Source organism: Canis lupus, chromosome 15 (assembly GCF_003254725.2).
Source record: "Canis lupus dingo isolate Sandy chromosome 15, ASM325472v2, whole genome shotgun sequence".
NCBI lineage: Eukaryota > Metazoa > Chordata > Mammalia > Carnivora > Canidae > Canis > Canis lupus.
This window is the reverse complement of record NC_064257.1, coordinates 51,008,311-51,035,605: the sequence shown is the minus strand read 5'-3', so window position 1 is coordinate 51,035,605 and position 27,295 is coordinate 51,008,311. Positions and strand designations below refer to the sequence as shown.

Genomic DNA, 27,295 nt, shown 5'->3' with positions numbered 1-27,295 from the left:
AGGAAAATTTTGTAATAAAGACTTGTCAAAACTATCTAATTTGTATGTTTTGAAAATCCACATTTTCTACCCTGAATCTCCTTTGCAGCACATAATTTTGTGATCATATGACACAGATGCTTATTTGCAAATGAAGGTCTTGAAAACAAAAATGTATATATCGGGGCACCTGGGTGGCTCAGTGGTTGAACATCTGCCTTTGGTTCAGGTAGTGATCCCCTGATCCCCAGGTCCTGGGATCCAGTCCCACATCTGGCTCCCTGCGTGGAGCCTGCCTCTCTCTCTGTGTCTCTTGTGAATAAATAAAATCTTAAAAAAAAAAAAAAAAGTGTATACCCAGCTGTAGAAAACCCCACCTCCCTCACCTAATACGTTTCAAATTTGAAAAAATAAAAGTATTGAAACAGATTATCTTCACTTCTAACAAAAATTAAGAGTGAACATTGTAGAAGATGCGAGTAGGGGTAAAGAGGTTAAAAAATACTAAGCAATGCAATCATTTAAAAATATCTTTCCAACGAATAATTAAAAGCAAGATAATTATAGTTAGAATATTATATTAACCAGTAATATGAAATGAGATTCAAAACAACAAATAGGTACGATCCTAATCTTTTTCAAAATGACATGTTTTGTGTACTTACATATACATACACTATACATGTGATAATCATGAGTCAGGGGACTTCTTGGCTTTATGCTTGCCTATGTCACTTTTCTATATTTCTTTATACTTGCCTATATTTTCCACAACAGCTATTGCCAGTGAGGGCAGAGTGGTAGAGTGCTCAAGAGAATAGATTCAGCATCTGATAGACGTGGTGAAAGTCTCTGGTGACACTTCAAGGTTATGTGTATCTTTTGAATTGAAAAATAGGCTAATAATAACACCTTCCTCATAAAGCGGTTGGGAGAATTAAGTGGTGTAAGGTGTGAAGAACAGAGAACGTGTTCATTATATCAAATTCCAATTTGGGAGCTATTCTTTTAACAGGTTTTAAATTCTTCCTTGGGTATTTTTTTTAAAGATTTATTTATTTGAGAGAGAGAGAGAGAGAGAGAAATAGTGTGTGCACTATAGAGTGGGGGTAAGGGCAGAGGGAGAAAATCTTCAAGCCAACTCCCTGCTGAGCGCTTGCTCTCAGGACTCATGACCAGAACCGAAACCAAGAGTCCATGGCCCAAGTGCTCCTCCCTTGGATATTTTTAAACCTTCAATTAGACATTATCATGCTCTATATGCAATATTATTTACATCTGTCCAGTTTTTGCCGATATTCCTCACCATTCCTTTTAGCATCTCGGAAACTTCTGAGATCATTCTCTTTTTCCTTGAAGTACATCCCTAAGATTCATAGTGATGGTTTTTGTCACTCAGATCTGCTCATTTTGGTTTGATAATATCTTTATTTTGATTTCTTTAATGAAATATAGTTTCATAACATATAATTTTAGGTTCATGGTTATTTTCAATTGGCACTTTGAAGGTATTCATTGTCTCCTGGCTGTGTTGTTCCCTTGAGTAATCAGCTGTCATGCAATTTTTACTTCTTTTCTAGGTAATATGTCAACCTTGAATGTTTTTGTCCTTGTTATGCTTTTATTCTGTTATCTCTTCAAAAATATTAAACACACTTATTTCATATTCTGTATCCAGTCATTCTGGTATTAATCTTTGCGGTCCAGTATTATTGTCTCAGATGATCTTCATTCATGATGTCACTAGTCCTTGTTTATTCAGTGATTTTTATTTATTGTGAATTCATGTACTTTAGAACTTTACCCGTGGATTCCTCTTTGAGTCCTGCATTATGGTGCAATGACCAGGTAGATGAATTGGGGATGTGGGGGCACTTCTAACATGGAGCCACTCTAAAATAGAGTTTCAATTTAAAGTTTTCAGGTCCATTTATACTACATTCTCTAGAAGGGATAAATTTTGGGCTCAAACACGTGTGAGTGGAAGCCTGCAGTTGGGACTCCTTGAGGGAGATTTTTCTGTATTTCACCAGCATCACAGTTGTGATAGGTAACATCTTACTCAGGTAAGTTGTTTTCTTGTATGACCATTATTTGGTCTTCCAGGGGTTCTGGCCTCCCATCCTGCTTAAGCCACATGTTTTTTATCTCCTGCCCTCTGCATGTGACTCATTTAAACTCTGACTCTGGGACTGGCAAACACCTCTCCTCCACCCCTCTCAGCAAAGGCCTGCTCCACCCTTTCTTACCCTTGCGCAATCAGGCTTTCTCATAGTTTTGCTTTCTATTCCCTTTACTTTGCCGCCAACCCAGCAGTGCTTTCAAAGTAGAAGATAATACGATTTAAAAAGTGGGTAAAAGTTATGGACAGACATTTTACTAAAGAAGATATATGGATAGCAAATAATAACATGAAAGGCTGCTTAATATTGTTCATCACTAGGGAAATGCAAATTAAAAGCACAATGAAATATCACTCACAAGAATGGCTACAAAATGAAAAAGACAGGGGTACCAGGGTGGCTTAATGGGTTAAGCATCTACCTTTGGCTCAGGTCATGATCCTGGGGGTCCTGGGATCCAGCCCCACATCAGGCTCCCTGCTCAGTGGAGTCTGCTTTTCACTCTCCCTCTGTCACTCCTCCCGCTTGTGCTCTCTCACTTTATCTGTCAAACAAACAAATAATAAATAAAGTCTTTTTTTAAAAATGCAAAAGACAATATCAAGTATTGTCAATAATGTGGAAGAGCTGGAATTCTCATACATCGTAGGTGGGAGTATAAAAATGGTATAGCCATGTTTGGGAACAATTTAACACTTTATTATGAAGGTAAACATACATATGCCATATATATTAGTTTTCTGCTGCTATAACAAATTACCACAAGTTTAGTGGCTTAAAATTTACCTTCCTTTATTAGCTATAGTTCTGAAGGTCAGAAATCTGAAACACTGTGGCTGGGCTGTCTGCTGGCAGAATCACAAGATCACAAGACTGCATGCAGTCCAGGTGTTGGGCTGATTCCTCTTCTGAGGCTCCAGAAGGAAATCTGCTTCCAAGCTCACTCAGGTTGTTAGCAGAATTCAGTTCCTCCTGGCTGCAGATCCGAGGTATCCATTTCCTTGCCAGCTATCAGCTGGAGACTCCTCTCACCTCCTGCACAGTGTCTACATTCCTTCTTAGGGGCCCTCACCATATTCAAGCCAGTAAGGACTCACTGAACCACCCTGCGCTTAGCATCTTTCTGACTTCCTTTTTTGACTACCACTTTTGAAGGGTGCATGTGATTAAATTAGGCCCACACAGAGAATCTCCCTTTGCCTGTAAGGTAACATAATCAAGAGAGTTATATCAGGGATCTCTGAGTGGCGCAGCGGTTTAGCGCCTGCCTTTGACCCAGGGCGCGATCCTGGAGACCCGGGATCGAATCCCACATCGGGCTCCCGGTGCTGGAGCCTGCTTCTCCCTCTGCCTGTGTCTCTGCCTCTCTCTCTCTCTCTCTCTGTGCGACTATCATAATTTTAAAAAAAAAGAGTTATATCTCATTATATTCACCTGTTCCACCCACAGTCAAAGGAGAGAAGGTCATACAAGGGTGAAGGTCCTCGGGGGTCATTCCCAGAATTCTGCTTACCATAAGATACAGCCATTTCATTCCTAAGTATTTACCCAAAAGAAATGAAAATGTAAGGCAGCCTGGGTGGCTCAGCGGTTTAGTGTCGCCTTCAGCCCAGGGTATGATCCTGGAGTCCCGGGATCGAGTCCAGCATTGGGCTCCCTGCATGGAACCTGCTTCTCCCCCTGCCTGTGTCTCTGCCTCTCTCTCTCTCCGTGTCTCTCATGAATAAATAAAATCTTTAAAAAAAAGAAAATGTATGTCTACCCAAAGACTTATAGGTGAATATTTCTATCCACGTTATTCACAACTCAAAACCAGAAACAATTCAAATGTCCATCAGCTGGCGAATTAATAAAACAAACTGTGGTATATCCATCCAGTGGAATACCACTCATCAATAGAAAGGGACCAACTCCTGACATGCATGACAAAATGAAGACATCTCAAAAGCATGATGCTAAGTGAAAGAATTCAAACACAGAAATCTACATAATGTATAATTTCATTTATATGAAATTCTAGAAAAGACAAAACTATAGTAACAAGAAGTGAATCAATGGTTCCCAGGGATCAGGTTGGTTTCTGTAGTCTTGCCATAAGCATCCTTCCTGCAAATATTTTTGCCATAAACGTTTTCATTGTGTAACTCATTGACTGGAGGGAAATTTTGCCATAAAAGATAACAAAATGGGCATCCCTGGGTGGCTCAGAGGTTTAGCCTCTGCCTTCAGCTCAGGGCATGATCCTGGAGTCCTGAGATCGAGTCCCATATCGGGCTCCCTGCATGGAGCCTGCTTCTCCCTCTGCCTGTGTTTCTGCCTCTCTCTCTCTCTCTCTCTCTCTCTGTCTCTCATGAATAAATAAATAGTTTTATTTTAAAAAGATAACAAAATGACGGTTGAGTTTCATCTATCCATTGATGCAGTACTCCCATTTTTATATTACTTAAATCTTTACCTTCATAATGGTCTATACAGTGGTGCAAAGTTTTGAACCCACATTTCCAGTAGGATTTTGGAACATCTATCAATGGACATGTGACAATGCATCAAGAACCAACAATAGCAGAAGGCTCTCGCCGTGCAATACAAAGGTCATTTATACATATGCATCTTGGTATTTGGAAACTGATACTTCTTTTAATGTAGGAAAAAATGTTAGGAAAAAATTTTAGTGAAAAAATAAAAAATGTAATGCTGGGGTGCCCAGTTGTCTCAATCAGTTAAGTGTCCAACTCTTGATTTCAGCTCAGGTCATGATCTCAGAGTCTTGGGATAGAGCCCCATATGAGGCTCCACTCTCATCAGGGAGTCTGCTTGTCTCTCTCTGCTCTCCCTCTGCTCCTCACCACCCACCCCCCCAGCCACTCATGGGTTGTCTCTCTTTCTCTCTCCCCTCCCCATAAATAAATAAGTAAGTAAATAAGTAAATAAATAAATAAATAAATAAATAAATAAATAAATAAATTTAAAGAAAGTGAGGTGCTGAACAAGAGGCAGAATCAAAAAGAAAAAACAAAGGATAATACTATGAACAAAAGATTTTGAAGACAAATGCTTGGGTACAATCCACAAAATTAAATCAGTTATTTGCATAGTTTTGCCATGAATCTATGCACATCTTTCACATATTCAAATATTTTGTATTTTGCAATCAAGTCTTTATCATTTTGCTATTAATTTTCATGTTCCATTATGTCCTCTTTAATGAATGTCTCCCTTTTATTTTTTGATGTCATCTATTGTGGCAGATTTGCTTTCATGCCAATTAGGTGTGCTTGTGGTAAGAGTGCTTTCCGGTGGGAATACTGAAAATACCAGATACGGACGGAGCATGGGGGGTAGGGATTGACTTCACAGGGCACAGGGCACTTTGTGTGGTGATGGAAATGTGCTCTACCATGGTGGTGCTGGTGGCTATGTGACTGTATACATTCATTCTTTCTTCATTGAACTGTACAATTAACATCAGTGAATTTCATTATATGTAAATTGTACCTTAACTGACAAAAAAGAAGATTATGGTCTTTATATTTTATTCAGAATCTTAAGATGGTTTTACACTGGAAGTTTCTCTACACATTTAATCCACAAAATTTATCTAAGACTTTCTTAACAGTGTCTAAATATGCTTGTAATTTTTTAAATTTAAAGATGTTTATTTATTTGAGAGAGAGAGCACGCAGAGTGGGAGGAGGGGCAGAGGGAGAGGGAGAAGCAGACTCCCCACTCATCAGGGAGCCCAGGACCCTGGAATCATGACCTGAGCTGAAGCTGGATGCTTAAGCAGCTGAGCTGCCACGGCACCCTGCTAGATCTTTAATTCATAGCCCATACACAGTGGAATTGCAGAGTCATTTGGTTATTGCCCATCTCCTCTGTGCTTGACTATAAACTCCATGTGGACAGAGTCATGTGTGCATTCACCACTGTACCCCATTACCAGGGACCATAGTGTGTCTTTTTTTTTTTTATAGTGTGTCTTTTTAAAAAAATATTTTATTTATTTATTCTGAGAAACACAGAGAGAGGCAGAGACACAGGCAGAGGGAGAAGCAGGAATCCTGTGGGGAGCCCAATTTGGGACTCCATCCCAGGACCCCGAGATCACTTCCTGAGCCAAAGGCAGATGCTCAACCACTGAGCCATCCAGGCGTCCCCATAGTGAATCTTTGACAAATATTTGTTGAATAAATGAATGATCCCTCCCCCAGAGCAATTTCAGAGATGGAAAATCTGATTACGCATCTTTCCCCTAGCTGATCTCTGCTTCAATTCTATTACTAAAACCGTTTCTAAGCTATAATTGAAAGTTGGAGTTAGAGACCTTTCATTTAGCCCCATTATGTTCTGGAAACCGCGTATCCTGACTGCCACCCTCTGGGCTGGGAGCCCATAGGAGTGTCACCATATGGGCTGAGAGAGGAGGAACACAGCCACCGAGGGCTAGCCTGGCTGACTCTGCTGGTTTCTCACCATTTCCAGTCTTGTTTTTTCACTGCAAACTAAGCTGCCTATTTCACTACAAGGCTTAAATTCACGGTTTTCCTTTTAAGGCACACTTGATTTATCTAAACATTAAAATTGTTTATTAGTATTAGTTAGAGAGAAATGTCCTTTGAGATTAAGGGGGACATTAACAGAAGCCAGAGACCAGAGCTCGTCGGGCTGGAGCTAGCAGCACCCTCAGAAGGCAGCGGGGCCAGGCAGGCACCAGACCTTTCTCTGTTTAGGAAACTAATTAGGTCCTCCATTCATTTGACCTTAGCCTTCAGTTACTTATCTGTAAATGCCACACCCTCTCTCCTTCTAGGTCAGCACTAAGGTGCAAAACTGCCAAGTGCTCAAAATTCTTCCTGACTATTGTGACCTATCAACAGGAAAAAAAAAAAAAATCATGTGAGAAATCAGCATTTCTTTTGCCTTTGGTCTTAGTATACAGATCTGTAAGCACAAAATGTGTGAATTTGATGGTCCCATCTCTGACCAAAGGGAACAAGAGCTCCTTCTGGAGAAGCTCAGAGCCCTCTCACCTCCTCCTGGTCGGTGCAGAGTCTGACAACCGCAACTGCACACCTACTGTGTGCCTAGCGCTCCGCTTCGTGTCCTTGTTGCGCTCTTTCCATTCACCTGTAGCCTTTTCTCGTTGTTACAGCCCCAAAAGTGTATCACGTGGACCCACTACATTGAATAGCAATACATTTTTGGAATAGAACAAAGAAAGGAAAAGAAAACAATCAGAAGTGCAATGCACTCCACTACGGGCCATGCATTGTCCAGCGAGGGAAACTGGCTTGTTCTGAGCACCGACTCCAGGGCCCTCTGCAAGACTTTCAATGCAGCTGTCCCAGACTCTGGGAGGTAGGGATCTGATTCCCATTTTGTAGATGAGGAGACAGCTGGGACGTGGCTAAGGGCACGTGACTGTGACAGGGCAAGGCTTGGAACTGGCCTGTCTGGCTCCAACACTCAGGATCTCACACTGGACCACCTTGGGGAAAAGCGAGGACCATGGGCTGGAGGAGGCTGGGAGTGTGACCTGAGGATGAGAAGAGCTGCATGGGACACCTGGGTGGCTCAGCGGTTGGGTGCCTGCCTTCTGCTCAGGTCGTGATCCCAGGATCCGGATCGAGTCCCACGTCAGCTCCGAGTGGGGAGCCTGCTTCTCCCTTTGCCTGTGTCTGTCTCTCTGTGTCTCTCATGAATAAGTAAAAAAATCTTTAAAAAGAGAGAGAGAGAGAGAGAAAGAGAGAAGACCTGTGGGTACCAAAGGTTCCTGGGTTGCAAATTGAAGCAGGAATTAAGGCCCTGCATGACACTTAATGAAAGGCTTAATGGAAACACGTCCTTTGAGTCAGGAGCAAGAGGGAACGAAGTAGGGGACTAAGGCCTTGCCAAAGGGCCAGAAGCAAAGCCTAACTGACTTTTGCTCCCTTCTGTCCAGAGCGACCACAGTGGGAATTGGGTCCGCAGGAACCTGGTGAGGGCTGTGTGGTCCAGAGGCCCGAAATCCTGGTTTCACTGTTTCTCAGAACTCTTGCTAAGCAGCCTGTGTCCCACAGGGGCATCCCTTCCTTTGAATTCCTATTAAACCTCAGTTTCTCCTGATGGTATGGACACACATGACATGGGTTTATGACAGTTTTTTTCTAAAGATTTATTTATTTTAAGAGAGCGAGCGAGCAGGGGGAGGGGCAGAAGGGGAGACTCTCAAACAGGCTCCCCATGAGCATGGACCCCCCCCCGCTCCACCCCCACCTCCACCCCTGACTTGGGGCTTAATCTCATGACCCTGAGGTTGTGACCTGAGCTAAAATCAAGAGTCAGACATGTAACCAACTGAGCCCCCCAGCTGCTCTGGGTTTCTGACATTTTGTTGAACAAAATTTCATCCTTGATCCTCTGTACCCAACAGCCACAATAAGAACATGCCTTTCTGGAGGTGAATGGTGGTGATGGTGGGACAGCAGTGTGAAAGTACATAGTGCCACAAGAGTGCACACTTAAAAATGGTTAAAATGACAAATTTTATGGTGTGTATATTTTTAAAATATGATTTAAATGTGCTTATCAAAACTCTTCACTGACTTGGGGCACCTGGCTGGCTCAGTTGGAAGAGCACATGACTCTTGATCTCAGGGTTATGAGTTTGCACCCCATGTGGAGTGTAGAGATTACTTAAATAAATAAAACTTTAAACAACAACAACTCTTCACTGACTTATATTTAGGCCCTGTGACTTTATAGGCAAACCCAAACATTGAGGGCAGAGGATTCTTCTTGTGTACTACCCCAAGTGTTCCTTGCCCTCTCCCCTCTCACAGCCCCATACATACCGGATTTGTACTCCTACCAGCTGGGGCCGGCCTTGTGTCCACCCCCCTTGGTGTGTTTGGGGAAGCCTGTTGCCTGTGTCTGCAACTTGACACAACATAAATCAAGGCTTAGGATTCATTGGTCTGCAAATGCATGGTGTGTATGCTGAGCTGCCGGTGGCATGGGCATTTCTAGGGCAGATACTGGACGTAAAATCATTTCCCCTGCGGATGATGAAAGCAATGAACTCTCTGCATTCTCTCGGCACATGGTAGGAGACAACCCTGGGAGTAGAGACAGGGGCCCTCTTTCAGATTACGTGTTTTATGGCACCTAATTTCTTTTTTTTAATTCATTGGGTTTAAGAATGATCCCTCCCTGTTTATATTGCCTATATTTGCATTTACCGGTTTGTAAAATTGTTTAGAAACGATTGTTAAACTTGATAATAATAGCTAACATTTACTGGGTGTTTCTCTGTACCAGGCACTAGGCTGATTTTCTTTTTCTTCCAGGCTTTATCTCATGGAATCATCAGGGCAGCTCAGTGCAGCAGGCTCATGGCACAAATGAGGAAGTTTGGCACAAAGCGATTATTTAGCTCACCCCAAATCCCAGTGGGTACAAATAGCAAAGCCAGACTTGAGCTCAGGTGGCCCACTAGCTGAACCTCTATAGGCTCTTTCTTATCATAAAAGAACAATGGACCCTGCTCTGTGAAAGGCTTTGTGATAAATCCTTTCCAGGGGAAAAGAAAGATTCGGTACCGAAGATGATTATCTCATTCTGTGTATTCAGATAGTTATTTATCAGATTTTAAGTGCAACACACTTTCATTTAGTCCAACCAAGACGTTTTCTGGCACAGTAAACATGTCATTGTCACAGCAGAGGATTCTGCAACCCTCAGAATTTGGAGGAGGTGCATATATTTCATGCTTTGCAGGAAACAAGAGAGAAATGAGCGTTTCTGCTACCAAAGGCTTTTGTTTAAAAGAAGAAAAGAGGCACTTAGCTCTCTGAGTCATAGAAGCTTCTGTCATTTCAGATAAGCTGCCAGCCACCAGCCAGATCCCAGAGACCAGGGGAGGGTGTCCTTGTTCAGATAAGGGCTGCACATGACCATAGCAGGAAACCAAATCAAACCCAAAAAGAAGTTCAGAGGGTGATGATAGGAATGCTGATGCTAACGAGATTGTTTGGCATTTTCTCCCTTTCAACCAACACCGGCCTTTGTTGTGTCCCAGGAACACTTGATCCCGTGTTCGCGGTCAGTGATTCTTGGCTGGAGCTGGATGGTAAATTGTTCCAGGGCAGATGCTGCAGGTCCCTGGAATCCCAGGCCGGTCCCCTGTAATCTGGGGAGCAGCTTCCACCCTTGGGAGCCTCCCAGCCACTCTGGCTGGAGAAACAGCTGCTCATGCTTGCTCTCACCCTCACCCCCGATGCCCACCCTCGCTCCTGAGATGCCCATACCCAGTAAATCAGACTGAAATATCCTTTATGTCAAACACCTGCCATGTGTCTGTCTACACTCTGCCACTGAATCCATGAAAAAAAAAGCCTCTTAAAAAAATTCAATAATGGGAGGAAACACACCCCCTCCCCAAAACCTTCCCTTCCTTCTTTCTCCCACTGAAATTATTTTTAAAAATAATATAGAGGGGCAGCCTGGGTGGCTCAGCGGTAAGCACCGCCTTCAGCCCAGGGCCTGATCCTGGAGACCCGGGATCAAGTCCCACGTCGGGCTCCCTGCATGTCGGGCTCCAGGTCGGAGAAGCCTGCTTCTCCCTCTGCCTGTGTCTCTGCCTCTCTCTCTCTCTCTCTCTCTCTCATTCTATGTCTATCATGAATAAATAAATAAATAAATAAATAAATAAATAAATAAATAAATCTTTAACAATTAAATAAAATAAAAATAATATAGAGCTCCCTTGAGACATGTTCAATCAAATTTGATTTAGAAAAATTCAGATTTTTCAGACACACGGAAATCCTTTATCTGTAATTTGGTAAGTTTGATGCCAAGTTGATGCCACACTCCGTCTAGCAGTCTCCTGAAAATCCTGCCAATCGGCCTCAGCGTTCTGGGAGGGGTGGGGGGCGTGAGCCAGGAGAGGCTGGTTTAGAGAATGTCAGCCTCAGGAGGCGGCCAGACTTTCATTCATGGTTCTGAGATACAGTCTGGCTGGGCAGGGAAGGGAGGTACCTGCTTCGCTGTTTGCAGTTCCTGACACTGCTCAGACGGCAGGCTGTGTTCCCACAGAGCTGGGAACGCAAGCAGGTGCTGGAAGGTGGGAGCAGGGCTCTAGGGAACTTCTTCAGCTGATGCTACAATGACCAGAATGTAGTTTCTAGTGCCCTGGTTGACAAGCCTCCTAGATTAAGTCCAAGATTAATCGAGTGTCTCTCCCTTTCTAACATAGCTCAGCCTCTCTTATTCTGTCTCTATGAAGAGTGCACGTGGGTCATTTTCTCTAAAACCCATATTGGGGGCACTGGGTGGCTCAGTGGTTGAGCATCTGCTGTTGGCTCAGCTCATGATCCCAGGGTCCTGGGATCGAGTCCCTGCAGGGAGCCTGCTTCTCCCTTTGCCTGTGTCTCTGCCTCTCTCTCTCTGTGTGTTTCATGAATAAATAGATAAAATCTTTAAAAAAAAAATCCCCATATTAAAATCCCCCTGCTCTCCCCAGTCTGGTGCAGCCAGAGAACTACCTCTGGGCTAGTTGCATTTGTTGTCTCTCTGTCCCTCTGCCACGGAGGGCCTGTGAATTCCCTGCACGTGACCATCCCTGAATGTCCCATGAATCTCTCAGTCACAAAGATGCCTCCTGCCAGGCTTGTTGAAAGGTCCCATTATGACTCTGAAGACACCTGCTTGGCATTTCCCTTTCTAGCGTCTGCTCCAAAACTGTCCTGTCTGGGATTTACACCAGTCGTTTTCCTCGCAGCTTTTTCTAGTTCTTTTCTCTTTTGAAAATCATAGCGATGGTGACACATTTAAAGTCCCATGGTGTTTTCCAGCTATTATACAGGAGGAGGGAAAGAGGAGGGAAACCCTCCTAGGTGTCTACCATCAGGGCCAAGAGGTTTGCTTATCTACACGTGAAAAGTGCATCAAGAAACTAGCTGAGTCACGTTCATGCATGTGTATGTATGTGTGCGTGTGTACATGTATAAAACAGTATCCATTATTGAAAAGTAATAACAATAAAAATTTAACAACGTAAAATGCCCATTATTCTTCTGCTAATGCAAAAACTATTTCCATAATTGTGTATTCCATTCTCACCTTTGCCAAATACACATACTTTTATGTTAGGACATAGAACACGTGAAGCTTTATTTGCTGCCATAGGAATTCCTATTAACAGTTAGTTGCTCCTTTTTCTTTGCACCTTTCCCATAGCATATCATATGGTCTGCATTTCTGTCCTAACAATTATTTCCCTGCATCACAATTAATATTTGTGTATCATCCTTCTCTATCCTTGGAAGGGCAAGAGCACATCACATTTATCTTGATATTCTTAGCATCCGGCACTGTGTGTCTGGTATATAGGTGGCACTTGATAAATGCCTATGGAGCTAATGACTACAAGAACAATTCAATCACAGCAGATTAGTCTAGACTCAGGTTATCCCTGTTCTGGAGGTTGTGAGCTTGTATAGAGTCCACAGAATCCATTGGATCCCAGACGTTTAGCACGTGGGTTAGGAAGGGAAATCCGAAATTTTCACAAAGTATGTCCCTAGTAAGTTCTCAGCAAGAGGTAATATATCAGCAAGATGTATAGTAGACATGCAAAAGGACCAGAAAATGAGTCCCAGCCTGATCCGATGTGGCTCAGCTCTTGGTCAGAGGCGCTGAGTGGACCTGCTGAATCACTGGCCTTGAGGATTGCTTACTGACGTGTGTGATTTGAAAGAACCCAGAGCACCCATAGCATTTAGCTCTAGTGATGAAGAACATATGCTATTTGAAGTAACTAATGATCCTGAATATGATTATCAACCTCAACCTGAGTGTGCACTAGACAGATGAATTAAGTTCAATGTAAAGAGCAAAAGAGAAGGGCAATTAAATTTCACTATCAGTGAAATGGTCCAAGAGGGAGTCTTCCTAGGAAGGTGGAAGTGGTGATGGCATAGAGTTTATTTATTTGTTTTGTCTTTATTTTTAAGTAAGCCCTACACCCAGTGTGGGGATTGAACTCATCACCCTGAGATCAAGAATTGCATGCAGTGAGCCAGCCAGGCACCGTGATAGCATAGTGTTTAAGTCACACCAAATTCCCTCATAAAAACAGACTGAGCAACTAAGTATCAAAACCAAAAATCCACAGACATCTTTTACCATGAGACTGGAATCTGAGCCATCCCCACAAACCCCAAACCACAAGCAAATAGCCACAAGGCCTATGGCATCTGTGCAGGAGAAAGCAAAAGGAGGCAATGAGGCGACGGACAGACCTTTGAACAGAACTACAAAGTACCCATTAGGTGTTCTCTGAGAACAATTTGAGAGGAGTAGCTGAGACTTGGAAGGGACTTATCCAGTCCAATGACAGGTGAATGAAGGAGGTCCATAGTCAGCTCAGTCTAACTCCCATGAACTGCCCAGAGTCTAGCCAGAGCCCCTTCAGGCAAGGAGCGCCACACAGAGGAGAAACTGTGCAATTACATAGAGTAAGACACGGACAACATAGAGAAGGAAGGTCTAGATAAAAGTGCTGGAGGGGGAACAGAGCCAGACAGTACCAGAAAGCAAATTACACATATGCGTACAATCGGAAACCAAGAGGGAGCTCTATGAAGATAGAAAAGCTACCCTGCCTCCTTCTAAAAGTTAAGGAAAATTAATTTTCCTTAAAAATGCACAGCAGAAAAAGTCTAATTCCATATAAAGTCCTTAAGGGAAAAAAGGGCAATAAATGTTGAACAGCTATACTACAGAAATTGTAAGCATGCCAGAAAAAAAAAAATCCACAAAAAAAAAAAAAATCATAGCCATAACTTTCTCTCTCAAAATGAGCTTAAAAGTCATTGAGAAAATGATGGGGCCTCTGATTGGCAAAGTCAGTTAAGCAACTGATTCTTAGTTTCTCAGCTCAGGTCATGAGCTCAGGTTTGTGAGATTGAGCCCCACATTGGGCTCTACACTGCGGGTGGGGGGTGGGGAGTCTGCTTCTCTCCCTCTCACTGTGCCCCTCCCCCTGCTCTCTTTCTAAATAAATGTGCTCTCTCCCTGAAATAAATAAAATTTTAAGGAAAATACATTAAGAAAATGATACAACTAGAGATGCCTGGGTGGCTCAGTCAGTTAAGTATCTGCCTTCAGGTCAGGTCATGATCCCAGGGTCCTAGGATTAAGCCCATCAGGCTCCCTGCTCAGCAGGGAATCTGCTTCTCCCTCTGCCCACCCATCCCGCCACTCCCTCTTGCCTTTTTTCTCTCAAATAAATAAATAATCATTAAAAAAAGAAAGAAAAGAGAAAAGAAAAGAAAAGAAAAGAAAAAAAGAAAAGAAAAGAAAAGAAAAGAAAAGAAAAGAAAAGAAAAGAAAATGACACAACTGACTAACTATTCCTTCAAGGGAGACATAGAAATGGACAGTAAGCACAAGAAAGAAGCTGCTCAACATCATTAGCTCTGGAGGAAATGCAAATCGAAACCACCCCCGGGAGGGCTATAATCACAAAGACAATAGCAAGGGTTGGCAGGGATATGGAGAAATTGAAAACATCATACATAGCTGGTGGGATTGTAAAATGATGCAGCCACTTTGGAAAACAGCTAGGCAGTTCCTCAAAAAGTAAAATGTACAGTTACTACACAATTCAGCATTGCTTTTTAAAAGATTTTATGTATTTACTCATGAGAGACACAGAGAGAGAGAGGCAGGCAGAGGGAGAAGCAGGCTCCATGCAGGGAGCCCAACGTGGGACTCGATCCCGGCATCGCAGGATCAGGCCCCTAGCCAAAGGCAGACGCCCAACCACTGAGCCACCCATGCATCCCCCGAGTCAGCATTTCTACTTCCAGGTATTGACTTGAGAAAACTGAAAACATACGTCTACACAAGAACTTGCACATGAATATTCATAACAGCATTATTGGTAAGAGCCAAAAAGTAGAAACAATGTACATGTCCATCAACTGCTAAAAGGATAAACAAATTATGGTATATCCATACGATGGGCTATTATTGGGCCATAATAAGGAATAAACTAATGATACCTGCTTCAACATGGACAAACCTTGACAACACTGTGCTAAGTGGAAAAGCTAGCTATACACAAAGGGCACATATTGTGGGGTGCTTGGGTGGCTCAGTAGTTGAGTGCCTGCCTTTGGCTCAGGTGGTGATCCTGGGGTCCTGGGATTGAGTCCTGCACCAAGCTCCCCACAGAGAGCTGGCTTCTCCCTCTGCCTATGTCTCGGCCTCTTTTTGTCTATAAAAGATTTAATTTATATGAAATGTCCAGAATAGGGAAATCTATGAAGATGGAACATATTCTGAGATTGCCTTAGAAGTTGAGGGGAAATAAAGAATAACTACTAGTGGGCATAGAGTTTCTTTTTGGGGTGGCAAAATGGTCTAATGTTGTGATGATGGCTGCACATTTCCATAAATATACTAAAAAGTATTGAACTGTACAACTTAAATAAGTGCATTGTATGATATGAGAATTTTATCTCAAAAAGCTCTTGTTGATGAGAAGAAAAATTATAAAAGACATAAAAGAACAATGTAAACCAGAATTAAACAAACTCAAAAATGAGGTGATAGAATTCAGAAAGAATTAGAAATAAAAAAAAAATCATTTTAGAAACGAGGACTAAACTAAAAGATTGAAGAATAGATTGAACAAAACAACAGAAAATGCTTTAGAAAGAGAAGGTGAAAATGAAGGGTTTTTCAGAATCAAAAAGAAATGAAAGATACCCTAAAAATTTAGGAGAAAGTGACAAATGTTGGAAACAAAGAAGTAGAAGAAAAAAAGAAAAGGAAACAAAGAAGATCCAACATATGGAGAGTAGGAATTTCTAAAGAAACACTTCAAAGCAAGAGAAAGGAGCAAGTACAGAACACTATAATTTGAAAAGACTTCCCTGCAGTAAAAATGATTAAGACTACATAATGACAGACATAACACATATCCAGAATATTGACTCTAAATAACCGACACCAAGATATATTCCGGTAAAAAAAAATAGTGGACTTTAAAAAAAAAAAAAAAAGAAAACAAAACAAAAAATCCTTTGCTGTCTATGCTGTCTTTCTCAGAAAGAAAATCAGATTTTCATTACAAGAAATTGGAATAAAATAATATGTTTAAGACACCTGAAGAAGGAAAATGTGAGCAAAGATCTTATAGCTAGCAAAATTGACTTTTATGTAAAAGGTACAAACTGTTGTCAACATGCCGGGACTCAGGCGATATTGCTTCCATGAGCCTTTCCTGAGGAATCAAGTGGAGAATGAGTCTCTGGAAACCAAAATGACTAGAGATACACTGGTGAGGCACCTTAGACATACCCAGATTACTTGTAGAACTAAAAGAAGGTTAAAAGGAGAGTATATAGTATGTTATGGCTGTATGTACAGACAATGTAGATGAAGAACAAGTATAAAAGTAAATGAAGGAGAGGGGTACCTGGGTGGCTCAGTCAGTTAAGTGTCTGCCTTTGGCTCAGGTCATGATCCTGGGGTCCTGGGATGGAGCCTCATGTCAGGCACGCAGGGAGCCCACTTCCCCCTCTCATCCCTGGTCATGCTCTCGTGCTCTCTCTCCTTCTCTCTGTCAAATAATAAATAAAATCTTTAAAAAAAAATAAATGGGGATGCCTGAGTGGCTTAGTGGTTGAACGTCTGCCTTTGGCTCAGGGCATGATACTGGAGTCCCGGGATCGAGTCCCATGTCGGGCTCCCTGCATGGAGCCTGCTTCTCCCTCTGCCTGTGTCTCTGCCTCTCTCTTTCTCTCTCTGTATTTCTCATGAATGAATAAATAAATAAATCTTTAAAAAAAATAATAAAAAAAATAAAATCACCACGGGAACTAATTCATTTTCTTGAAAACTGGTAATTAAAGCAAAGAAAATTAGAATTCTTCCAAGTGATCTGTGCCACTGAGAAACCAAAAGCAACATGAAGGGATGCAGACCTTTATGAAAGAATTCCAAATAATAAATGAAAATAAATGGTGAAATTAGAATATCAGTATTTTGCAGACCCCGGTGAATTCATGGTTCTTGACATTGATACTTAACAGCTGGTATCATCACAAAAAGACAAGCAAGGATAACCTGCCTCCTGATGAAAGAATACACCTCCACCTTCAGCCCTGCTGAAAGCATTTAATATAAGTCTGACCCAGCCCCTGGCTCCAGCTACCTATTTGCAGGACATACAGCAGACAGGAAATATATTGGATTGCAGCATGGATATGCAGTTGGCAAAATATAGACTCTGAGGTGCTCTACAGGTTAGGTTCTTCAACAGATAAATTGAAGAAGAAAGAGAGGAATGGAGGGAAACCTATAGATTAAAATAAACTTAAAAGAGGAGCACTTGGGTGGCTCAGTTGGTTAAGCATCTGCCTTCAGCTCAGGTCATGATCCCAGGATCCTGGGATGGAGCCTCACATCTGGCACTGCTTCTCCCTCTGCCTCTCACTCTGCTCGTTCTCTCTCTCTCTCTCTTTCTCTCTCTCTCTCCCTCCCTCCCTCCCTCTCAGATATATAAATAAAATATTTTTAAAAATTAAAAAAATGAAATAAAAGACATAAAATGTAAAAATGAGAGGAGGGGGATGCCCAGACTAAAAATGTATAGTGTGGAGGTATGCACATTTAGGTGATAAGACCAAAAAGAGGGGGCACTTGGGTGGCTCAGTGGGTGAGCATCTGCCTTCAGCTCAGGTCATGATCCTGGAGTCCAGGGATCAAGTCCCACATTGGTCTCCCTGGGGAGCCTGCTTCTCCCTCTGCCTGTGTCTCTGCCTGTGTCTCTGTGTCTCTCACGAATAAATAAAATCTTTAAAAAGAAAAAAAAAAAGACCACAAAGAAATAAGGAAGTTACCATGATAAAAATCAGCATAGTGGTTACTTCTCACATAAGGGAGAGAATCGAGGTGAGAACAGGAGAACAGGGGAAGCCTGGGGTGGCCAGCTCTTTTGGTTATGTGGGTGTTCACCTTACAATGACTCGTTAAGCTCTGCGTTTGTTTTGGGGATTTTCTTTTTTTAAAATATTTTATTTATTTATTCATGAGAGACACAGAGAGAGAGAGAGGGAGAGAGAGAGAGAGAGAGGCAGAGACAGAGGCAGAGGGAGAAGCAGGCTCCACGCAGGGAGCCAGACACGGGACTCGATTCTGGGACTCCAGGATCACGCCTGTGCTGAAGGCAGATGCTAAACCACCGAGCTACCCGGGCTGCCCATGTTTTGGGGATTTTCTATAGGTTTTATTTTATAATAAAAGGGTGGAAAAGAAAGGAGCAGAGAAAGACAGTGATTTTGATGCTGATGGTAGTGGTAGCTAATACTTACTGAACACTTTTTTTTTTTTTTATTCATGAGGGAGAGAGAGAGAAGCAGACACTGGAGGAGGGAGAAGCAGGCTCCATGCCGGGAGCCCAACGCGGGACTCGATCCCAGGACTCCAGGATCGCGCCAAACACAGGCGCTTAACCACTGAACCACCCAAGGATCCCCTACTGAACACTTTCTTAATGCAAGGTGCAGTGCTCAGCACCAAGCATAGATTAGCTCATTTCATTCCCACCATCATCACCACTAGTATCCCCGTGTCCCAAAGGGGGAGACTGAGGTTTGCAAAAGCCAAATGACCTATCCAAGGTCTTCAGTTAGGAGGCGGTAAATCTGAAATTTGCTGATGATCCACAAGCTGAAAACGCGCACAGATAAGATTAAGGGAATAGCAAGGCCACGAGGATTCTAGTCTCCCCTCCTCTGCTGAGTGGAAAAAAAAAAAAAAAAAAAGAAAGAATGGAGTATTCACTCTTCAATGTTCATTATGGACAGATTCATCTTTGGTAAATAGCACTTTAGGGGAGTGGAGGATATTGTCCTAAGTACTCTGTGATAAATTACTGACAGGCAAGACAATAATTTGATTTGGGATTTACAAAAAATAATTTATCTTCTTGAAGTGATACTAAAGATCCACCTATCTTTGCTGAAAAAAAAAATGTCCTATGTGCCCTTGCTATTATTCATCTTGCTTCTAATCTTTTAAAAGGAAGGAGTTTTAAATCATACATTTAAAAGTAATTTAGAGCAAAAAATAAATCACTAGGTTTAAAAATGAAATTTTGGCTAGAAAGTGAGGTCATACCTTTATAAGAAAAACTATTAAAATAATTGATCTCCTTGTCTCTCCAAATCACTTTGAAAATTCCAAAACAAGCTTTTATATCTATGAAGATAAATGCAGGCCTTTTAATGCATGAGACCTACTATAATTTCTTTTGTGTTCTCTCCTGAGAACATTTAAATACAGGTCCTGTTTGGCAACCAGAGCAACGCTTCCTGAATTTGTAATTAGTAAATTTTCCAGAGGAGGGCACTCATTCCCCAGGCTACTCAAAGGAACCCCTTGCCGAAGTGGAGCAGCAAAGAACAAAAGAGGCACATTCCACCCAGAGGATTAAGAACAAAAGGGTAAATTAAAAACAAACAAAAAAAAAAAAACAAGAGAAACTCGGTACTTATTGCGGCCTCCCATAATCTCCACAAACAGCCTCTAACTCGACCACAGCTTGTCTCAGACAGGCCGAATATTGCATTAAAAATAAACTAGCAAGCACTGGTTTTTCCAAGACATTGTTTAGTGTAGCAATACCATCCTAGGAATGCCCATTTATTCACTGGTCGATTTTGCCTGAACTCTATTTTCCCAGAATGAAACGCATGCAGGCACTGCCGCTTCCAAAACAATCTATTTTAACATGAGTCATGTTCGGTGGGACAGTAGCCGAAGTGCCCTGTTTTGCAAGCCAGCGGTCACTCAGCACGCCCCCAAATCCTGCCCCATGGGCTTATCCCTGGCTTTGTTTGTTCTCCACGGAAAACACATCTCATCCACACCAATAGCTTTACTCAAATAATTATGCTTTTAAAAAACCCAGAGCCACTTTCCTGGTCTGTTTTTAAGAAAACAGTACATATTCCTCAGCAAACACAAAGAAAGCAATATCTCAGAGCGACAACTCAAAGCAAACACACAAATGGAACCCAACCCCTTGTTTACTTACAGGTCTTTAAGCTCCTAACATTGACATCAGTTCCTCAGGTCTCCTGTGCATTTTCTTCCCTATAGCAAACAACAGTACTTTAATCTGCAAAGAGTCAGGCTCTGTTGCTCCAGAAAGATGGGTTAATTGTCCCTCCAAGGACCGAAGAGTGAACAGAGCTGGAGAGCTGACAGGCTGTGTCATGGGGAGCAACAGGCCCGAAGTCTGGCTGCGCAAAACGAGCTCTGCTGCAGAAAGTCTGGCCACGCATTAAGGAGTCGGGGCTAAAGATCCGGCACGAGAGACACACAATCGGACGGTTACAGTGTTCGAGAAGGATCCCGCTATAGCTTTTCCTTAGGGTCTGTTTGAAAGTATTACATTGAACTTCAGCTCGCCTTTCCAAAAAGTATTTTTAGAAGCAATTAGGGTAAAAGCCTTGAGCTCCTTGGGGTTTTATCTATACGGCTATCTCTTGGCCTGCAGGACCCTAAGGTATTGAATTAAGTGAGGCTCCTCTTAAAAAGCAGGGGCTCCCACATATGGAGCAAGCAGCCACACTTGCAGGGCACCGGCTGGAACGCATCTGGAAGAGGCCAGGTGCGTCAGGCCAGGTGTGTCAGGCCAGGTGTGTCAGGCCCGGTGTGTCGGGAGGAGGCCGCCGAGGATGCGAGAGCCGGTTGTCTTTGCAGTTGGTCTCCCCTGCAGGGCATGTGAGGCCCTGGTGGAGGGCTCGGGTGGGTTTTTTTTTTTTTTTTTTTTTCTTGGGAGAACCTATTTTTATTCCCGGTTGAGACCCTGAGTCTCTTCTCTCCATGTCGAAGGGTCCAGCAGTGTCAGGGCACAGTGAGGTCAGTATCTGCTCCTCAGCAAACCACCCCCAGGCCCTGGCCACCGCTCTCATGCCAGCTGATGAGGAGCTGAGCCAGCCAGCTTTCCTCAGGACTGGACGATGGCTTCATGAGAAACACAAACATATTTGCAGTGAAATAAGGAGTCTCTATCTTAACCAGAAAGGGGTGCAAATTGTGGCATCTCAGGCACTGAGGCAGGCGAGGGGAGATGGGGTTTGAAGATTAAGGGTCTCCTGCAGTGTATGGGGGACCGTCCTCCCCTCTCTGCATTGACAGTCTCTGATCCCCAGCCAGGCTGCCTCCCACCTACACTCCTCTCAAAATACCGAGGGTGCAGAGAACCCCCCCTCCCCGCCCAGAGAACCCAAAGGTGGCCGCACATCTGACACACAGGCCCCAGATCCTGCTCTGGCTTTTAAACTATAGAGCAACAGGATTGTCCAAAAGGAGCTAAGAGGGAAATGCTACTTGATGGCAAAACACTAGAGCTGTGGAGTTCCGCCCCATCATTCTGCCGGGGGAATGCGGGGACAGGGCCCAGAGAGTGTCAGTGGAAGCTGCTTCAAGTTGAGAAGAGCGAGGTGCGGGCAGGCCCATGGGGCGCCCTGCTCCACCTTCCTCCCCTGTGCTGCTTGGCTTCCAATCTGGGCTGACTGGGGGGCCAGGATGAGGCCAGGCACCCCTGCCACCGCCCCCACCCCAGGCCCGGTGCCCCCTCAGCCAGAGCTCACCCTTCCCCCTGAGCACATCCTCGGTCTGGGCTGTTATCCACTTCAGCTACTTCTTGCTCATTGTCTTGGGCTGAGATCTTAACCTGGGGCCTTACGGATAGACAGCATCTCGGTCTACAACGTCCTGAAGTCACGTGTGAGGTGTGTGGTTATGAAAATGTACATTTGGGGGAGGACACCTGGGTGGTACAAGCGACAAACTCTTGGTGTCAGCTCAGGTCCTGCTCTCAGGGTCATGAGATCAAGCCCCACATCGGGCTCCGCGCTCAGCAGGGAGTCTGCTTGAGAGTCTTCCTCTCCTTCTCCCTCTACCGCTATGCTTGCTCTCTCTCTCTCTACAAATAAATGAATCCTTTTTTTAAAATGTCCTTTTTTTTTTTACCCCAAGAGGATGAGCTTTCGGTTTCCTTGGAGTCTCAGAGGGACTTACGGCTCCCAAAGGGCCATGCAAACCACCCCAAAGGGATTGTGAATGAGCTAAAGTCAGAGAAACAAGTGTGGACCGAGTGATAAGCCAGGTTATCAAGACTTGGTAGAGAGAAGAGCCAAGAATTGGGACAGAGCCTCCCGCAGTGTGTGCACTGCACAAGGGCCAAGAGGGCAACCGGTCCAAGTCCTTTATTTTATAAATGAGGAGGCTGAGTTCAAAGTTATAGGACCTGGGTCTCCCCACTCCCCATCAGGACTCTTTCCATAAACCCTTCTTGTCCTTCTCCTGGAAATTGTAGGAAGATGTGGCGAGATGACCTCGAATGTTATCAAAGTGGTTCTAGACTTTATAGGATTTATATCAGCAGCGTATTGTCAGGAGGGAGGCCTCTGGAGCAGGAGTTTGAATCTTGATTCTAGTTCTTTTGCCTTTAGTAAAACGATCTCACTCTGTGTGCCTGAGCTTCCTTATCTGTAAAGTGGGAATAATAGCAGCAGACACCATTTCAGATTTTTCTGTGAGGATTAAATGGACAAATATATGATATATTATGGATAATATATAATGCTTAGGCTCTGACACATATTAAACACTCATCCTCACCTATTGTTGACATTGTAACGAGCATTTATGGAGCCCCTATTATTTTCAAAGCAAGATTCAAAGATGAAGGACCCAATTTATTCTCTCTAGTTGGGAGTTGAATATGGGGAATCACAGTTAATTAAAATATTTTGTGACAAGACCCTCAATAGTGGTTGGCCCAATGCCCTCGGTAACTGGGAGGGGCGCTTACTAATGCCTGGCGTCTTAAATTTTCTCCCGATTCAAAATGCAAATTTATGCAGGTAAAACAACAGTGTGTTCTCTAGACCTACCTGCCCAGGGACCGCAGAGGGACTGAGGGTATACAACATGCAAATGCAAGCATAAACTGCTGTAGCTACCCTCGGGGCAGGGCTGCCAGGAACCACCACTTGGCAGATTGGGATTGAAAGTAGGAGCAAAAGGGGCATACGTGCGACAGGCTGGGCAGGGCTGCTTGAGGACCAAATCCAGCAAAAGCTGCCAGGATATCCTGGGATTAGGTTATGCCCCAGAGTTAGTGAGTCAACAAGAGCAAAGAAACAGAGAAGTGGAGCTGGGATTAGGGCATGCACAATCTGGGTTTATTTCCTCCAAGGTAGCTGTGTTCTGTGTTCCTGTTTTGAAGGCATCCAGCTGGGGCCCCAGCCTCCAACCCTGTGGTTTAAATATAAAGCCCTCTGTATTAGTCAGGGTCATATGGAGAAACAGAACCAATAGGATGTATATGTATATATATATATATTTTTTTTTTTTAAAGATTTTATTTTATTTTATTCATGAAAGATACAGAGAGAGAGGCAGAGACACAGGCAGAGGGAGAAGCAGGTTCCATGCAGGGAGTCCGACACGGAACTCGATCACGGGTCCCCAGGATCACACCCTGGGCTGAAGGTGGTGCTAAACTGCTGAGCCACCCGGGCTGCCATATACAAATATATATATATTTAAAGTGCTTTATTTTAAGGAATTAGCTCATGCCGCTGTGGGAGTTTACCAGTCTGATATTTGCAGGACAGACTGACAGGCTGGGAACTCAGGAGTTGATATTACAATCTTGAGTTTGAAGGCTGGAAATTCAAGCAGAATTTCTACACTGCCATTTGGAAGAAGAATTCCATCCTCATCAGGGGACCTCAGTCTTTTCTCTTAAGGCCTTCAACTGATCAGACAAGGTCCACCCACATTATGGAAGTTCATCTACTTTACTTAAAGTCAGCTGATTTAAATGTTAATCACGTCTAAAAAATACCTTCACAACAACATCTAGACCAGTGTTTGACCAAACAATTGAGCACCATTGGTGCCAAGGCCCAGTTAGGTTGACACATAAAATTAACTGTCATCCCCTCTGACCCTAACACTCACCAAAGACTGTAGGGCCACATGAAGTCAGGAGGGAGGGAGAGCCTTGAAAGTTTGAAATGCTAGCAAATCTGAACCTTTTCTTCCAACTCTCTGTTCACTCCTCGCCTCCTCTGGGAAAATGTTCCCTACCCTGTGCCATGAGGTCTGTGCCCCTCCTCTGGGAAGCAGGGCCACTGCCTGCCCCTATGACACTGGCAGTTTTGTGTTGTAACCCTGTGTTTATGCTTCTGACTGTCTCTCATCCTGTACCCCTAGGGCATATTTTTATTGCAACTACAGCATGCAGTAGGCACTCAGTAAATGTTGGCTCGATGATGAAGTTTCTGCTTTTGGAGTCCCATGTGAGCCTCCACACCAATGAAGAAAAGAATTCAAGTTCCCTGATAAACCTTGATGCCAAGGAGAGCCCAGCATCTGAGATGACAGATGGCCCTTATATTTATGTTAAACATTAAACTTATCAAAACACACATCATGCCCCAGTGATGAATACTATTTTTCTATGTAATGTGCTAATAGAAACACATATTTTTCTTATTCCCCATCAGATAGCAGTTATGAGTCACTTCCTTGGGAGTGAGAGTTCAAATTAAGGATCTTTGTGTGGATGAGGTTCCAGACTCAGTCCTCCGGGCCTGCCTGTTGTTCTTTCCTTCCTTCACCCTCAAAGCATTTGTTGGGTGCTGACTATGTGCCAGGAGCAGGTCCCAGCCCCTCAAAAGTCCTTGGGCTTGGGCTGAAGGTTTCACTTTTACCTTCATAAACAAATGCCAGATTTGCTTGGTATTTTGCCATAAAGAAATGTAGTGAATCTTATGTAGAATTGACATGCTTCTTTATGACCTCATCTTTAAATCTGACTCACAGTCCAAGCCGTGGGGCACTTCGGATTTTGTGCCACTTCTTGTCTAGCAGAATATGATATGTAAAAACGCCCCTGGATCAGGCTATAAATTCTGCTCCTTTAACCACTGCGAACTTTGAAAACCAAAGGTGGTGAAGAAGACCCCCCTGTCCCTGGCCAATACCTCAAAAATCAAACTTGGAAAACCAGGGGGAAATTTATCATAAGATTGGAATACCACAGAATTTTAGTTTACCAACTAGAAAAAGAAATTTGTCCAGAGTGATAGTTGATAGAACTCGATATGCTTCAAAACACCAAAAACCTTCTAGGTGCATCTTAGATTCATTAGCCCATCTGTGCAAAGCCACCTCCAGCGCCTCCCTCTCCTGCTGGTGTGTGCGAAAGGAGCATTGGAGGTGAGTGATTCTTGGCATTTGGTTCTATTCCATATGGTGATCTGAGGACATTTACCGGGAAGCTTCCATCTCCATTCTGCTGTTTGCGTTCCCACGTGTGGCTTAGAAAATCACATCCCATGTTGTTCAAACAGTATGCACCGTAAGAGAAAGAAACTAGATTCAAGACAGAGATTTTCCTAAATAAAGTACAATAAATTGCAAGTGTTAAGTTTTGAGTTTTTATTGCCTTGTTTTTATGATAACTTATTTAATTGTGAGTTTTTATAATGTAGTTTTTAATGGTGGTGATGTGTAGCAATGGTCTCAAAATTCCTGAAAATTTAATTGGCTCTTATAAACTGATACACGTCCAAATCCCAGTACCCCTGCCGACCCTCTAAACTGAGACTCCATGGGAATGCTGGTTAAACTCTAATATGAATTTATAACATTCACATCTGAGCTCAAATGGAAGATGAGAGAAATCCCCAGGTGCTAGGAACAAAAAAGAGAGCTTGGAGCCTGGGCCAGAGTAGTGAGTGGGGTAGTAACAGGAGGTGGGCCTGCAGGCAAGAGGATATTGGAGCCAAAGAGCAGCTAAGGATATGCAGGGCCTAATTCCCAATCTGGGACAGGAGACGTGTCTGGGCATGCACGAGACAACAGGCCTGGCATTAGGCAGGGGCCCTGGAGGGCAGCTGTACCCAGCAGCCCAGGTAAGGGCAAGGAAGCTTGTCTCTGGCCTGGGCAGATAAAAAAAAAAAAAAAAAAAAAGTCTCACAAGACATCCAAATCCCAAGCTTGTGTCCAGTGTGGGTGTGAGGCCCAAATTCACACAATCTGAGAGATGAGGGAATTGCAAGTCAAGAAATTCACATAAAAACTATTCTTGAACTAGCAAAATCCTAGGGCCCAGGGCAGAGGGTAACTTTTTTTTTTTTCCTAACAGTTTCCAAGTTCCACATCACAGACATTTGCAATGCATAGAACCAATGAAGCATTTGAATCCAGAAAAATAAAGAATTCTACAATTCAGTAAGAAAAAGACAGAGGCACCTGGCTGGCTCAGTCGGTGGAGCATGATACTCTTGATCTCAGGGTTGTGAGTTCAGACCCCATGCTGGATGTAAGGATTACTTAAAATAAAATCTTTTTTTTAAAAAAAGACAAAAACGAGGTACCTGGGTGGCTCAGGGGCTGAGCGTCTGCCTTTGTCTCAAGGTGTTATCCTGGGATCCAGATCGAGTCCCACATTGGGCTCCCAGCAGGAAACCTGCTTCTTCCTCTGCCTGTCTCTCCACCTCTCTGTCTCTCATGAATGAATTAAAAAAAAAAAAAAAAAAGACAAAGACAAAGACGAGGTGCTTGGGTGGCTCCACTGGTTAATCATCTTCCTTCAGCTCAGGTCATGATCCTGGGGTCCTGGGATGGGGCCCCGCATCCGGGTTCCTTGCTCAGTGGGGAGTCTGCTTCTCCCTCTGCCCCTCTCCCCCTTCCCCCTGCTCTCACTCTCTCACTCGTGTTTGCTAGCTTTTTCTATCTCAAATAAATAAAATCTTTTTTTTTAAAAAAACAATCCAATAGAAAAGTGAGCAGAGTATGGAATTAACAATCTGCAGAAGAGGAAATATGCACGACCATTAAAAAGGGGGAAAAAAACCCTCAAGGGAATTCAAATTAACATAATAAAGAGACAGCATTTCATACCTGTCGAATTAGCAAAAATGTTAAAGACTTAAAAAATATTGGCAAATGTGGGTGGCTCAGTTAAGTGTCACACTTGATTTCAGCTCAGGTCTTGATCTCAGGGTCGTGAGTTCAAGCCCTGCTTTGGGCTCCTCACTGGGCTTGGAGCCTACTTTAAAAAAGAAAAGAAAAGAAAAGAAAAGAAAAGAAAAGAAAAG

The 27,295-nt window shown here is 43.3% G+C and overlaps 1 long non-coding RNA gene across 1 annotated transcript; it reads right to left on the bottom strand.

Moving 5' to 3' along the window:
* Window positions 1-1,040: 1,040 nt before the first annotated feature.
* Window positions 1,041-26,786, bottom strand: LOC125752547 (uncharacterized). Its single transcript, XR_007402354.1, has 4 exons — window positions 26,573-26,786; window positions 16,576-16,719; window positions 2,524-2,646; window positions 1,041-1,872 (listed from the first exon to the last, which is right to left on the bottom strand). It is a non-coding gene; the product is annotated as an uncharacterized LOC125752547 (long non-coding RNA).
* Window positions 26,787-27,295: the final 509 nt, after the last annotated feature.